Here is a 15,251-nt window from a genome sequence, read left to right as displayed (position 1 = left end):
ACAAGACGACACAGAAATTGACATTTATGGGTCACTGTACGACCTTCAACAATAAGTAAAACCCAAACCGCATAGGCTCTATAATGATAAATGTAAAACAATTTGTTCTTTTTCTGTAGAATTTGGTGGTTGGAGGCTAATGTGATTTCCAATATTTTTGTACACATGCAGGTTATACATGGTCTTAATTACTTTAAACCAATTTATTTTCTTGGATACTTTGTTTCGAGTTAAACCCTTTCCTGCAAATTTGCAGCATTTAGAATCGCTATTTTCTTATTTATTTTATGTAGTTGTATAAGGGAAGATCCACGTTTTACACTTTTGGGCCAATTTAAATGTACTTGTTTTACTCGCTAAAATCGCAAAATAAATCTCATGTGAACATTAGTTCGTTTACTATATCTTTTACAGAAACATCAAATATAAACAAATAATTTTTATGCAGTATGTCAAGTTTTACACATTTTCTACCATTCAAACCCCCAAAATACCAGTTGTGATGATTTGACAAATGAATATGTCAATAAGTTTATTAAGCTCTCCTTCCCCCGAAACAAAGTTAACTAGCAACAGGTGATCGCAGGCTTTGATATTAAGATACAGTTTTGGATAACAGTTGTCTGATCTGATAATTTACCTATTATGTGACACTCCCGAAAAGTAATATATTTTGTTGAAGAACGTGGAATCTAATGGCGGGTGATGCATGAATAGCAGGAGATGTACATCGTATCGACGTACCCGGCTATGCTCATGTTGATGTTCACGCGTTTCTTTCAGTTGTCCACCTAATTTAAATGTTCTTAATGGGTTATCAAATTTGAACATTGGAAATTTACTGATGTGTCTTATATAGGCCCCGTTGTAGAATAGTTTTGACATGCTGATGATTGAGACATCATTAATGGCTCAAGACATTAAGACGAGAGATACTGTATAGCAACAGAAGTGTCAATGTCCGAAGATACAGTATACATGCTTACACAATCACTCGTGTTTTTTCATATTATTTCTTGTAAATCTACCATATGCGGATGTCAATAACAAGATGACTATTATTCATTTTACGTATATAACGTTTACATGATGTGTGGTAAGTTTATTTCAATAACGTATTTCCTTTTGATGTAAAAAACATAATCATCACCACAACATGTTTAGACGTTTGTTTACCGAACTGTGCTTTTAATTTACGTAAGAAGTCACTGACAGACAATGGTAAAATAATGTGTATACATATAATACGATATTATGAGCTCATTGAAAGACGAATGAACCATCAAAGATCGTCATTATAACAGTATTGTATAACGTCACACAGGGAAAGTAATATGTTAATCAAACTACATGTAGTATGGGTTTGTTGATTTCAAATACATCTTGAAGTCAGTCAGAATTATTATATTGTTTACATTTTTTACAATTAATGTACAGGTTGCAACATGAATTGGTAAACAGTTGGTAATGTTAATATCACTACACTAAACGTTAACATTTTAAGCAGAGGAAATAGCACCTACTCAGTAACCGGAATAGCTAGCAAAAGGAATTTAATCAGAATCACAATAAATAGCTAGTTAAAGGTTGTTAACAGAATCATACAAAGAATGATAATAATGTGTGTTACATTTTAATGTTGTGTTTCTGTTGTGTCGTTTTTCTCTTCTTATATTTGATGCGTTTCCAGCAGTTTTAGTTTTTAACCCGGATTTGTTTTTTTCTAAATCGATTAATGAGTTTCGAACAGCGGTATGCTACTGTTACCTTTATTCATAGAATAATAGCTTAAAAGGGAGTGATCAGGTTCGTAGATGGAATGTTATCAAACGCTAGTAAAAGGGTGTAATCAGAATTATAGAAAGACTTTGAAAAATAGCTTTTTAAGGGTGTGATACTATAATGGAACGAATGTCAATAGTACAATGTAGCTACTAAAAGGACGTAAACAGAATCATAGAAATAATTTTAATATTAACTAGTTAAATGAAGTAATCAAAAATACTGAAAGAATATTTATAAAAGCTAGTAAAAGGATGTAATCAGAATTGCTGAAAGAATGATAATAAAAGCTATTAAAAAAGTGTGATCAGAATCCTATAATAAAACATAGTACGGGGTATGATAAGAATCATAGAATGGTAGGAAGTGTTATCAAAATTATAGAAAGAATGTAATACAACGCTAGTAAAAAAGAGGGGAATGGAATCATAAAAAGAATGTTAATAATAGCTTGTAAAAGAGTTTGACAAAAGTAACAGCAAAAATGTTCATAATAGCTAGAAAAAGGTGTGATCAGAATAGTAGAATAGTAGCTAGTTAAGGATGTGATCAGAATCATAGAACGAATGTGATCAAACGCTTAAGGGTATATAGAGAGTTATAGACATGGTAGAAATAATGTTAATAGTAGTTCTGTCAGTTCAGACTGATTAACCATATGTAACCAATAGGAACAAAGGTGGAAAAACTATTCAGAGATATAACAGATTATGCTAACAATTTGACATAAAGGAAAATTTCTAATAATGGCTTCCCATTAAACCAGATTCAACTCAACCCTTTTTTTATAATGTCCTGTATCAAGTCAAGTATATGGCAGTTGTGATTAAATACTTCATTTCCTTGTATGTTGACGTTTGTTTTTGTTGTACTTCGGTGCTCCTGTCGTTTCTTTGTTTTCCTCTTATAGTTGATGTGTTTCTCTCAGTTTTGGTTTGTAACCTTGATGTGTTTTCTCTCAATCAATTTATAAGTTTTGAACACATGTATACTACTGTTGTCTTTATCTAATCATGTGTAAATCTATGGCTATAGAAGAAAAAGTATAGTGATAAAAAGTACTTTGATTATAAAAAAATAATCAATTTTAAGGAAGTAATGAATATGACAAAAAATCATGTAAAAAAGATATGTAGATCTGCGAGGCATATTAATTCACTTTAAAAGGAAGTAAGATGTCTCCATAAACTTTTGTATACCTTCAAGATTAATTTAAAATGTCAATACGGTCAAACGCACATAAAAAAACATAGAAAAAATACTATGAATGTTAAACTGGTGTATATTTGTTATTGTTGTTTTAATTCAAGATTCTTTATTTGTCTTGATGAATTATTACTTTTACTGTTTAGTTTTTTTTTTGGTAATATACACTCGACCTGGCTCCAAACTAATCCATCCCGTCATTGTGTTTTTAGGCTATGGTAAATTTTTGTATTCTTGTCTTTCGTTTTTGCTAATGTGGCTTGTCTATATGCCTTTTTGTTTTTTTTTGTTGATGTATTTGTTTGTTTTTATAGTGATAAAGATTGTAACACAATGTTGACTGCTGTAGCCTGTACTCCTATTTCGACTTTTTACCTATTATATCTGTTCATCTATGAACACATCGTTGTCAACATAATGCAATTTTATGCGACTGTCATACAAGTGAAAAGTTTAGCTAGCTATACAACTAGGTTTAAGCCATATATTTTCTACGTAAGAAAATGTCTGTACCAAGGCAGGAATATGACAGTTGTTTTCTATTTGTTTGATAGATTTTAGACTTTGTTTATAAAATTAAATGAAAACTGACAATTTAGAAGAAAGATACCAAAGGGACAGTCAAACTCATAGATCGAAAACATACTGACATCGCCATGGCTAAAAAAGAAAAAAGAGACAAACAGACAAATAATAGTACACAAGATTGATTTTATTGATTTGATTTTTTTGTGTTTTAACGCTTCTTTTAAGCACCGCATTTACGCTATTCCGCGGCGGCCAGTTTTTATTGGTGGAGGAAGTGCCCAGAGAAAACCACCGACCTTCAATAGGAAAACTGACAATCCTAGTCAATTTAGATTGGACCTCAGTGTTGACTGGCTAGTGTTTACAGTAGTAGCTACGTAGACCACTCGGTCACCGAGGCTCCTAGTACACAAGACACACCATAGAAAACTGAAGACTTAGCAACACGAACCCCACCAAAAACTGGTAGTGATATCAGGTGCTCCGGAAGGGTAAGCAGATCCTGCTCCACATGTGGCACCCGTCGTCTCATGTTATAACAAATCTTGTAAAGAGTCTAATTGGGTAGGTCACATTCGTTAAAAGTGAAGGGAATTGTACTTACAAATTAAGGAACATTTCAGATATCATCTGTGAAACGGTTATTTCATAACGGTCAACCAACTGGTGATGTCGTCCGTAAAATATGCAGAAGGAAGCTTATGTCGCTGTAATAGGACCCTTGGTCCCACGTTATTTCACATATTGATTCTGTTTACCTACGGTAAAATATACGAAGGTTATATATCAACTTCACCATTTGGAACTCTTGGTTTAAATAAAGGCAACAGTAGTATACCGCTGTTCAAACTCATAAATCCATGGACAAAAAACAAAATCGGGGTAACAAACTAAAACTGAGGAAAACGTATTAAATATAAGAGAAGAACAACGACACAATACTACAATGTAACACACATAGAAACGGACCAAGCATCAGAAAAAATCCCCCGAGAATAACAAATATAACATCAAAACCAAATACGTGAATTTGGGATAGACAAGTACCGTGACACGTCTTATCGCAATGTGAATTTACACTCAAAAATAAGAGAAAACAAACGACGCAACGTTAAAATGTAACACACACAGAAACGAACTATAATATAACAATTGCCATATTCCTGACTTGGTACAGGACATTTTTAACAGGAAAAAATGGTGGGTTGAACCTGGTTTTGTGGCATGCCAAACCTCCCTCTTTTATAGCCATGTGAAATATAACATTAAGATGAAAACTCAACACCACAGGAATACAATATAAATAAATTGGAGAACACAATCGGCAAAGAAACACACAAGCAACAGCCAACAAAAGGCAACAAGTTCAAAATTTTAATACGCCAGAAGTGCATTTTGTCCACACAAGAATAGTTTCCTTGTTAGCAGCAACCCTCTATCAAGGAAATCATGAAAGGAAATACAAGACCGGTAATATTGTATCAACTCAGTATGCAGGCTGGAATGTTGCTACATAGAAATGAAAAGTTCACAATTGGGAAGCTGAAATCATCTCTTTTGTTTCAACCTGCATTAATTATCAATTTCTAGATGTAAGTCAAGATAGGAGGTAGGACTTAATTATATCTGTTGTATCTTTCAATTTCATCAGGCAACTATTTTCACTAAAGAAGTTAAGCGTTGTTCTCAGATATATAATATTCCTTGTTTCATCGAATCCCAAAATTTGTAATCCTGATATAAAGTATTTGATATATTGCGTATATACACTTATCAATTATTATCTGGACTGTTTTTTCTTTGACTTGTACCCTTTATGTTAATTTTTTTTCATGCTTATAATTGACAAAAAAAAAGTTCACACGGGACGTAATTGCATCTTTGATTTGGACAATTAACGTAGTGTGGCCATATTAAGAAAGTTAAATCATCTAAATATAGGCGTCGAGGTCAAGTTGTAAATGTTTGCTGTGACATTATACGAAAACCTATTTTGAAGTTAAGGCCTGTTAATTATTTTCCAGGCAAATTACTAAATTATTTTCCTGTCAAATTACCGAATTATTACTATCAAAATTCTCTGTGGACATGATTATAGACAACAAATCATTAAAAATATGTAACCAAAATATATCTATCGGTTTACTAAATCCTAAAATCAATTTGATTTATAAAGTAAAGTCATATTAGAGTTTTAATGTTATAAATCGTTAAATCTATTTACCTTAAGACATATTTTGTTAATAAGAACACAGTTCCTTTAAGTAACGGATACACCTTGTAAGTCTTAAAAAGGGTATCTTAATTAATGGTGTAAAACGTAAAGTAAAACACAATTAGTTTAAAAGCCCCCTGCGGAGAATATGATGCTTTTATCTTAATGAATCAATAACATCAAAGAGGAGATTGCTACATTGTCTTACAATGATATATGACACGTCGGGAAAATATCACATAGAAAAAGGGGTCAATAAAGGCTTAGGTTTCTTATCAATTAGCTTTAGTTACAATGGACTGGCGTTGACCTTTAAAGTATAATATACAGAGAGACGCTTACAGAAACTGACAAGCGCCTTACTAAATACCATCTTTTATGTTTTAAAATGATGTTGTTCTAAAGCGTCATGAAAACGTATTTTTTCGCTAATCGCATTTAATACGTCAAACACCACTTCTCTAATAAATCCGATGTGCTATATTACCCTATCATTGTTCATTTATGTTAAAAGGTAGGCTTGAAAATAATAAAGACTTGTTGACTTCAACCGTTGAAGTATTAAGTGTCAATACTTGAACATATATCATCTGATGTGAAACGCTTCGAATTCATATTGTTCAAAGGATAATGCCTGTGTCTAACTAACACTATATTAAGGTTATTATATAGATATAAGATACAAGAAAAATCATTGATAAGAGGAGCTGACAGTGACTGTCGTTCAATCTTTCAAGTAGGGCGATTTTTACACATTAAGTTGTGTACCTAGTTAGGGATATGAAAGGTATGAATACATGATTGCCGTTGTGTTCATCCTATAATGTACAAGCACGTAAGGAAAAATGAAATTTTGTTCGTTTTGTTATTTGAGTGAGGTTTAAAAAACGAATATGTTATGCATGAATGTTGTTTGCAAACATCTTCTGAATATCAACATACAAACAACAACCAAATTCAACGTCAAAAGTGTGTCCAATTATAGATAGGTAGATTGGTCGTTCGATTTATCTGAACAAGACATTGTTTAAAAATAAGATGTAAATAACCGTTAATACAACTTAGTTTTACAATGAAACTCAAAAAAGCAGTATGAAAAGATATAGGCTTTCTATGAAAAACACGTTTCCATAAGCATGTCTTCCATTTCTTGCAATTATCGGACGTTTTAATCTACTAATATGTGTTAAAATTCTAAAAAAATAAATAAAATTGTCATCCTTTCTTTTCTTAATAGCTTTGAATCTGTTGCACTTATTCATGTATGTTGTTTCGTACATGTACAACAGCATTAATTGTTTTGGCATTTTTATGACATGATTATGTTAATATTTTGGTAGAAGTACAACGACCGGTATTTAAGTAGGGATCAAATATTATTGTAAAAAAAGATTACATTGCGTTTCATAATTCTTTGACACTACACTTCCGTATTTTTAATAAACAGTTGATTTGATTTGTATTGCTCGTTTCAGCACCTATGTTTATGACTTGTTCTTCATATATATATATGATGAGAGAGCTTTGAGTAGGTACAGAACTAGTTAATATGATTATGAACATTACGAGTTGGTTGACCGTTATAGAATATCCGTTTCACAGATAAAAACGTATATGTACCTAATGTCATGACAACAATCCTGTCCTCATTTCCAGAATGTGACCTCCGAATGAGACTTATTACCGGGTTTTCATTTAAATGAGCAGTATGACGGGTGCTACATGTAGAGCATGATCTGCTCATACTTCCGAAGCACATGACAACATTCCCGTGTTTTGTTTGGTTCGTTTTGCTCAGTGTTTAATTTTCTATGTTTTACTTTATGTTTTTTGTTGTTTTGTTGGTCTTTTCTTTTCTAGCCTGGCGTTGTCACTTTATTTTCGACTTCTGAGTTTGAATTTCCCTCTTTTATATATTTCGCCTTTCTCTCATGGTTCTAGAATTAGTAACTGTGACTTGAGTTGTGGTCGATGGCTCTATTTTTGTTTATAATAATAAAAGATAATTTGGTATTAGTGTAAGATATTTGGTTGCCTTTGTTTGAAATGTTTACAACTTGTTGGATAAATGTTTATTGTTGAAATTTCCAATACTTTTTTACTATTAGAATAGATAAAATAATGTCGGGTTCCTGTTTGTTGCTAATCTCCTGTTACATAATTTAAATTTTCTCCATATTTTTAGATTAGCAGGAAGATCTCAGAAATACACTAACAAAATGGAAATTTATATACTAAAAGTGAATATTTATTGATAACGTGGAAAGTGAAACATGACGTATGTGGTGTTGCAGCTGTCATAGCATAATGATATTTTACAATCAAGAACCGGTATTTGTAGATAGCTACATTTTGCAATTAGTAACTAATGGTAAAATAATAAAAAATCAATCTGAGTAGCCGTTCGAATTTATTTGTCATTTCAGCCTAAAGATATTCTACGGACACTGACTGTGAAATAAGAAACCATTACGCACATTGGTTAGCTGGTAAAAAAACCCGTAATGCCCTTATATTGTTTTGCAGAAGGGATATAAATATACTATTAAGAGGCTAAGTAAAATTCAGACGTCAACAAACAAATAACTCATAGACGTCATGAATAACCTTAAAGATAAACTCATCATAGATACCAGGACTAAATTTAGTATATATGCCAGACGCGCGTTTCGTCTACAAAAGACTAAAACAAAGACGCTCGAATAAAAAAAAATTAAAAAGGCCAAATAAAGTACGAAGTTGAAGAGCATTGAAAACCAAAATTCCCAAAATTTCTGCCAAACACAGCCAAGGCAATCTATGATTGATGTAGAAAACCTTAGTTTTTCAACAAATTAAAAAATTTGGAAACAGTAAATTTATAAATATAACCATATCAGTGACAATCTGTCCCTTAGACCGTTCATATCATAAATAACCTTCTCAATTATATAGCTTTATATATAAAATATACATATCACCATTAACCCAAGAACCAAAATAAAATACTGCAATTGTGAAATCACTTCATCAGTATATACAAATATGAGCATTTATCATGAGTTAAATAGATTTAAATGTTACGTCAAAAAAATATAGGAAAACTGCAAAACGCGTTGTACAATTATGTCTATAAGATTTTTTATACTACAAGAAGATGTTTTCAATACTTAATCAAAAACACCTCGCATATAATGGCAGATGATAAAACTAGACAGCCAACACATTGGTTGACATTATATTTTCATTGTTTGAAGCAATAGATGTGTCGGAAAATACGCGAGGTACAAACATTAAGCTATGGTAACGTTGTAACTATAACGTTATACTGTGTGACGTTATATTATATGCATTAGCTATCACGACGATTAAACGTATAGAAAACAAAACGCATTCAATAAGATTTTTTAACAAGATGCTCATATGAAAGAATAAACAATAAAGCTTAGTACGTGAACATTAATCATTTGTCAAAATACATACAAGTAAGAGGTTTAGCTAGCTATAAAACAAGATTAAATGCCCCATTTTCTACATAAGAAAATGCCTGTTCCAAGTCAGGAATATGATTGTTATTTTCCATTCGTTTGATGTGTTTGAGCATTTGATTTTGACATTTGATTAGGAACTTTCCGCTTTGAATTTTCCTCGAGTTCAGTTTTTTTGTGATTTTACTTTTTTCAATAATGTGACGTCCAATTTTCGTTCTTCTGCAATTCCTCTTGGAACTATGCCTGATTAAACCACATAGAAACTACACATAGTTTTTCAGAATTTAATCTGAGAGTGATTACGTTTTATGCATATCGTCAAAGACCAATAGCGAAACAGGTTCTACAACCAAATATCGCGCAATACAATATTTTCGAACTCTACATCTAAATTTGAAATATTCAAAACGGTGACCGAACCTCGCGTTTTGAATTTTAAAATGTAATTGTTTCAAGTGGAGTAATGTCGTTCTACAATTGATGTAATGATAGCATCCATATCTAATCAATGTGGGGTTCGTTAGGTCTCAATTCTTTATTGGTCAAAGAATAAATATGACATAAAAATTTTGTTACTGTCCTCTTCTATATTGTGGCGTCACGAAAAAGGCGACACTACCCAATTACGTTACATAGAAGGTACACGTCATTCGCAAATCATTGAATAAGAATGATAAAAACTATATTCGAAAGATACTATAGGGACATTGAAACTTAATAGTAAAAAATAAACTTACAACGCCATGGGGAAAAACAAAAGACATACAACATAAAGATCTAGGAATAACAACCATTAATTGTTTCTGCATATCGTGTTATAGAAACAGAATATATCAACAAATATCGTGTAATACGTTATTTTTCAACTCTCGGCATTTAAATGTTAAATATTTAAACGCATGGCAAGTTGATTTTTGAAATTAAAAAAATTCAATTGTCTCGAGTGAAGAAAAATCTTATCACACGATACAGGGAAAAAATCTATGTATATATACACATGGAAAAAAGTATTGCAACACCTTGATTTTTTAAAACTTGAAAAATCAGCCTCTTTTTTTGGATGAAATATAATAAAATATTTGTATAATATTATTGAAACATAGTTTATGATAACATTGGCATTTAAACGAACAAAAAATGTTTGAAAAAAAATGATTTATATAACCACATTTTTAATAACAAAATGAAGTGTTTTTTATACAAAAAAATGCATTTCACAACTTTTACTGTAGTCGAACTTTACAATGTCAGACATTTCAAAATTAATCTTCAGATGACTGTTCACATCATGGGTGATCGTTATACGCCAAAGAATTAGTACTTTGTGCGAAACCTCCATTCAAACGGATAACCGCATCATAACGTCTTCTGATTCCTGCCATAAATCGACTAATTTGTTGCTAAAGTAGTAGCAACCATTTTTGATGAAGGGCATTGTTTATTTCATGATTTGTTAGAACTGGGGTGTCCTTTCGCGCACTTTCCTCCCAATAGTGTCCCATATATGCTCGATATGGTTCAAATCCGGGCTTCGATCGGGCAAAGGAAGATGAACCGAATTCTATTGGAACAATGGATCTTCCTCCACGATGCTAATTTTCAACTTTGGCGAGCTCTGCACTACATTGGATACGGAAAACTGTTTGTCTGTTCGTAAGCAAAGGTCTCCGAAATGGTATTATCGCACGATGACCAGTAGCGATGAGTCGATGTCGAACAGTTCTTGTTAAAAGGCTCCTGTATACCCACCACTCTCTTTTTAGGATAGTATTTTATGCAATGGGTTTCCTTCTGTCCAACCTTCATTATGCTTGATTTTCCCTAGCAAATGGTATAGGGTCTTCATTATCTCGGAAGGTCTTTAACATCGTTTATTTCCTGATTTTTATTCTCAAAACGACTTATAGAGGAATGGTGATGACCAACAATACGTGCAGTTGTTACAGCGACAACCCTGCTTCTCTTATGCTGATAATCTGCCATCTTGCTGCAGTTAAGAGTTGTCGAGGACCCATTACAAGGTGTCAATCACATAACTTTAAAAACTTGGTTATTTAAAGTGTTGAAAACAATGAGGATAAAAACATCTGTTTTGCTGTTTACGGGTACAGTAGCTGCATGTGCAGATAAGAACTTATCGAGTCGATATTTATTGATTAAACTCAGGTGATACTTAAATAATGTTTAACTAATTCTATTTTACCAAATAATATTACAAAAAAATAAAGAGTGTTTTTTTAATTTCAATTTCAATTTGGTGTTGCAATACTTTTTTCCAGGTATATATATATATATCATTGGTTTGTTCGAGGATAGTGTTATATATTTCAAATAAGTTTTTGTGTAATGTGAATAAAGTCTATGATCAGACAAAAACTAAAATTACATCTGGAGGTAGATCTTCAACAATAACCAAATATTTGTACACTATGTCAAGGTCTTAATTCGTAAGTCTAGATACTTTGTGAATAAGTTTAATACATACAATCATATGTCATAAATACCAAATTCCCTAAAGGATCAAAAACAATTACAAAATCTTCTAACGAGGTTCCTGAATTTGTAGTAGGCAAATGAATATATTGCGAGGTTAAACTAGTCATCAGTTCATACAATGATTACGTTGCTTTTCCTATCTATACGAGGTCATGCCAATGTCCTAGGAAGATTAAAAGACTAATGTATTCAATTAAGGAAGTGTCGCCATCATTATTGTGTGTCTTCAGTATGAATTAATTGCCAATACCATCAATAAAAATAATAATATCAATTCTATGGGTCTAGATACCCATTTCCAAAATTAATGATTCTTCAGTGAAAAAAAAATCGAATTCAAAACCTAGCACAAAGAGCTAATAAAACTAAAATGTACCAAAGTATAACAAAACCCAAACAAAGAATAGCTTGGGTATGCACGATGGATATAATTCCTTACTTTAAAATAATACCAAAATTTATGACAGCAAATTACAATGAAATTATATATTTTCAACATAGATATTACATGAAAACACCCATTCGCAGTTCTTAACCTCAATTTTAGATACTTGATTCCATGAAGTAAACAATGTACTTCCTTAAAAAATATGATCATAAATCAAGCATTGCATAAGGTATATCTTCAGTTTGATCAATTATGCATTGTAAAAGTGAAAATTATTTACCATGTCAAAGTGAAAATTATTTACCGTGTAAAAGTGAAATTATTTATCATGTCAAAGTAAATAATGTTTCCGTTTTCAGTTTACAAAAAGGTAGGAAGTTCTACAACATCGATATTCAGAACAAACCCCGAGGGGTAAATTAATTTTACTGAATAACGCATATTTCAGTAGACTCGAAAAGATATCTTTTATACTGAGATGCTAATTTGTTTTGGCCTGAAGTGATAACAAAAATTTGTTTTTATCTAGCTTATGTCCATTCGTACGTATCTTTGAAGAAATCAATTTGTTAGAAATAGACATACCCATGAGCTTTGTCTATTATTAACACGAAATTTAATTACGAACATGTCATCCTTCCTTGGGAAATAAATTACCTTACCATCAGTGTAGTCGTTTTTCAGGATTTGGTAATTGTTTCCAATCTCCAGATTTTGGCAATGCAACTTGTTGAAGTTTGGAATAATATAGTGGTAGTGTGGATGGTTCTTTCTTCGTTTTGTAAACAAAGAAGTTCAGCAACAAATGAGATACATATGCTTTAAGTTACAATTGCATTTGCACCGTCAGTTGATTTTGAACGACACCGGAGATAATACTAGTATAGATATTACCGTAAGGGTCACTAGCTTTTTAAATTTGATTTATTCTATGTTTATATGTACTATGTGATCTTTGATATGTTAAACTCTTAGTTTGTTCGATATGTTTATCTTATCAAATCAAAATGGTGTGCATTCAAGCATTCATCATATGATGAAGACATAATCTTTCAATCAATTTAGTTGAGATCTTGAGCTAGCATGTAGGTAACTGCTAGTATTTCTTTGTGAATTTATGTGTCATCGACATTTTGCCTTGTTTCTTTTGCTACCTATTCTGACATCGTACGCGGCCTTCTTTTTAACTGAATTTTACTGTGCGTGTTGCTGTGCGTTTTGGTGAATCTACATTGTATAGAGGTATGAAGAGAGATTTTGAGTTTTAGATGTAATCAAACATATTCAACCCTGCTACATTTTTGCGCCTATCCCAAGCCAGGTAACTCTGGCCTTTGTTAGCCTTAGATATAGAAAGATGTGGTGTGAGTGCCAATGAAACAACTCTCCATCCAAATAACAATTTATAAAAGTAAACCATAATAGGTCAATGTACGGCCTTGGCTCACACCGAAAAATAAGCTATAAAGATCCCCAATATTACTGGTATAAAAACCATTCAAACTGGAAAACCAACGGTCTAATCTATATAAAAAATGTGTTATGTTTTTTCATTTTTAGTTTATATATACAGTCCGCCAAAAGTTAAGCACCACTGAAATATAACTGGCAATATTTGTTAACTATTGCGAAAAAAATATTAATGTTTGGTGTTATGAATTACCTTCAACATACACAAAGAAAATTCATTACGACTAAAATGATTGAACTCCGATAAAGCAGTCAAGAACCCTTTTATCAAAGGTCATCTGCGCGTTTACAAATACACTGTTTCTCCCGGTGGTCGTGTTAATGTTCGTACATTTGTCCGCCGACTTCATAGAGGCAACCGAAGAGCAAGTCGTGGTGTATAGAAACCTGTACTTGCAGGCATGCACTCTACCGTATGGTTTCAATGACTATAATGACAATCTATGCTTGAACATAAGAAGCTGACAAAACACTCATTGGTCAGATGGGAGCCAGTTTCTTTTACTGCCAGTAGATGCCATAATGCGAATTTCGCGGGAAAACAAAACGGCCTATGACAAAACAATGTTTGCACTAGGACTGTATTCAGTGCTGGTGGTGTCCCAACACGAGGTTGCTTCTTATACCGTTATAAGCTGGGTTTGCATATTCTGCAGGGTAACATAAACGGATAGACATACAGAGATTTGGTGCCTCAAAACATTGTAGTCCCTCATTTTAAAAATCCCCCATTTCCGTCAACATTGTCAAGAACCTAGTACATTGCCGACAACTCTAGACCACACAGGGCAAGAATTTTAACCGAGTCCAAAGAGGAACAAGCCATTTACACTATATTTTGGCCTTCCATGTCTCAATACATAAACCCTATCAAACATGAAATAATGAAAAACTACACCTCTATGTAACATTAATTATTTGCAATTTACCTGATTTACAAAATACAACACTCACCTTTCTATATTATACGTTTTTTTATAGGTTGATTCCAAATACGAAATTTGAAATTATCGTCCCTTTATATTGACTTGATGACTTAAATAATCACATACACACTATATAATATAGGGTTATTGCACGAATATTGGGGAATATTGTCCCGAGTAGAATTTTATATTGCACGAGCTTGCAAGTGCAATATATGTTCTACGAGGGACAATATTATCAGATTATTACATGGCATTTTTCATATCGCATGTATTATCAGCCCTAGGTTCAATATCAGCCCAAGAGCCGCATGGCTCGACGGCTGATATTGACCGAGGGCTGATAATACATGCGATATGAAAAATTACATGTTATGATCTTTTTATCATATGCTTCAACAGTAAAGAAAAATAACAGATTCATATAATGATCCTTTTAGAAAAGAAGTTCAAAGAGTGAAAAGTTCAGGGACGTCGGACCCAAATTTTGGTACATTCGATATGAGTCTTTCTAACATATGCCTCAACAGAGAAAAAATAACATTTTAACATGGACGAATCGACAAAAAAAATAATTCAACAATATACATAATGAACATTGTTTGGAAAAGTCAACCTTTTTTAAAGTAACTTTCTAAATTATGTTTTAAACTTTTAAAAAATGCATTTATTAAATAATTTAATTTTTTTTTTGTTTTTTTTTTTAAATTTTTTATATTATTTTACACAATATATTTTCCAGTATCCAAATAATTGTTTTGTACACTACT

Source organism: Mytilus edulis, chromosome 2 (assembly GCF_963676685.1).
Source record: "Mytilus edulis chromosome 2, xbMytEdul2.2, whole genome shotgun sequence".
In the NCBI taxonomy this organism is placed as follows: Eukaryota; Metazoa; Mollusca; class Bivalvia; order Mytilida; family Mytilidae; genus Mytilus; species Mytilus edulis.
This window is presented reverse-complemented; position numbering follows the sequence as displayed.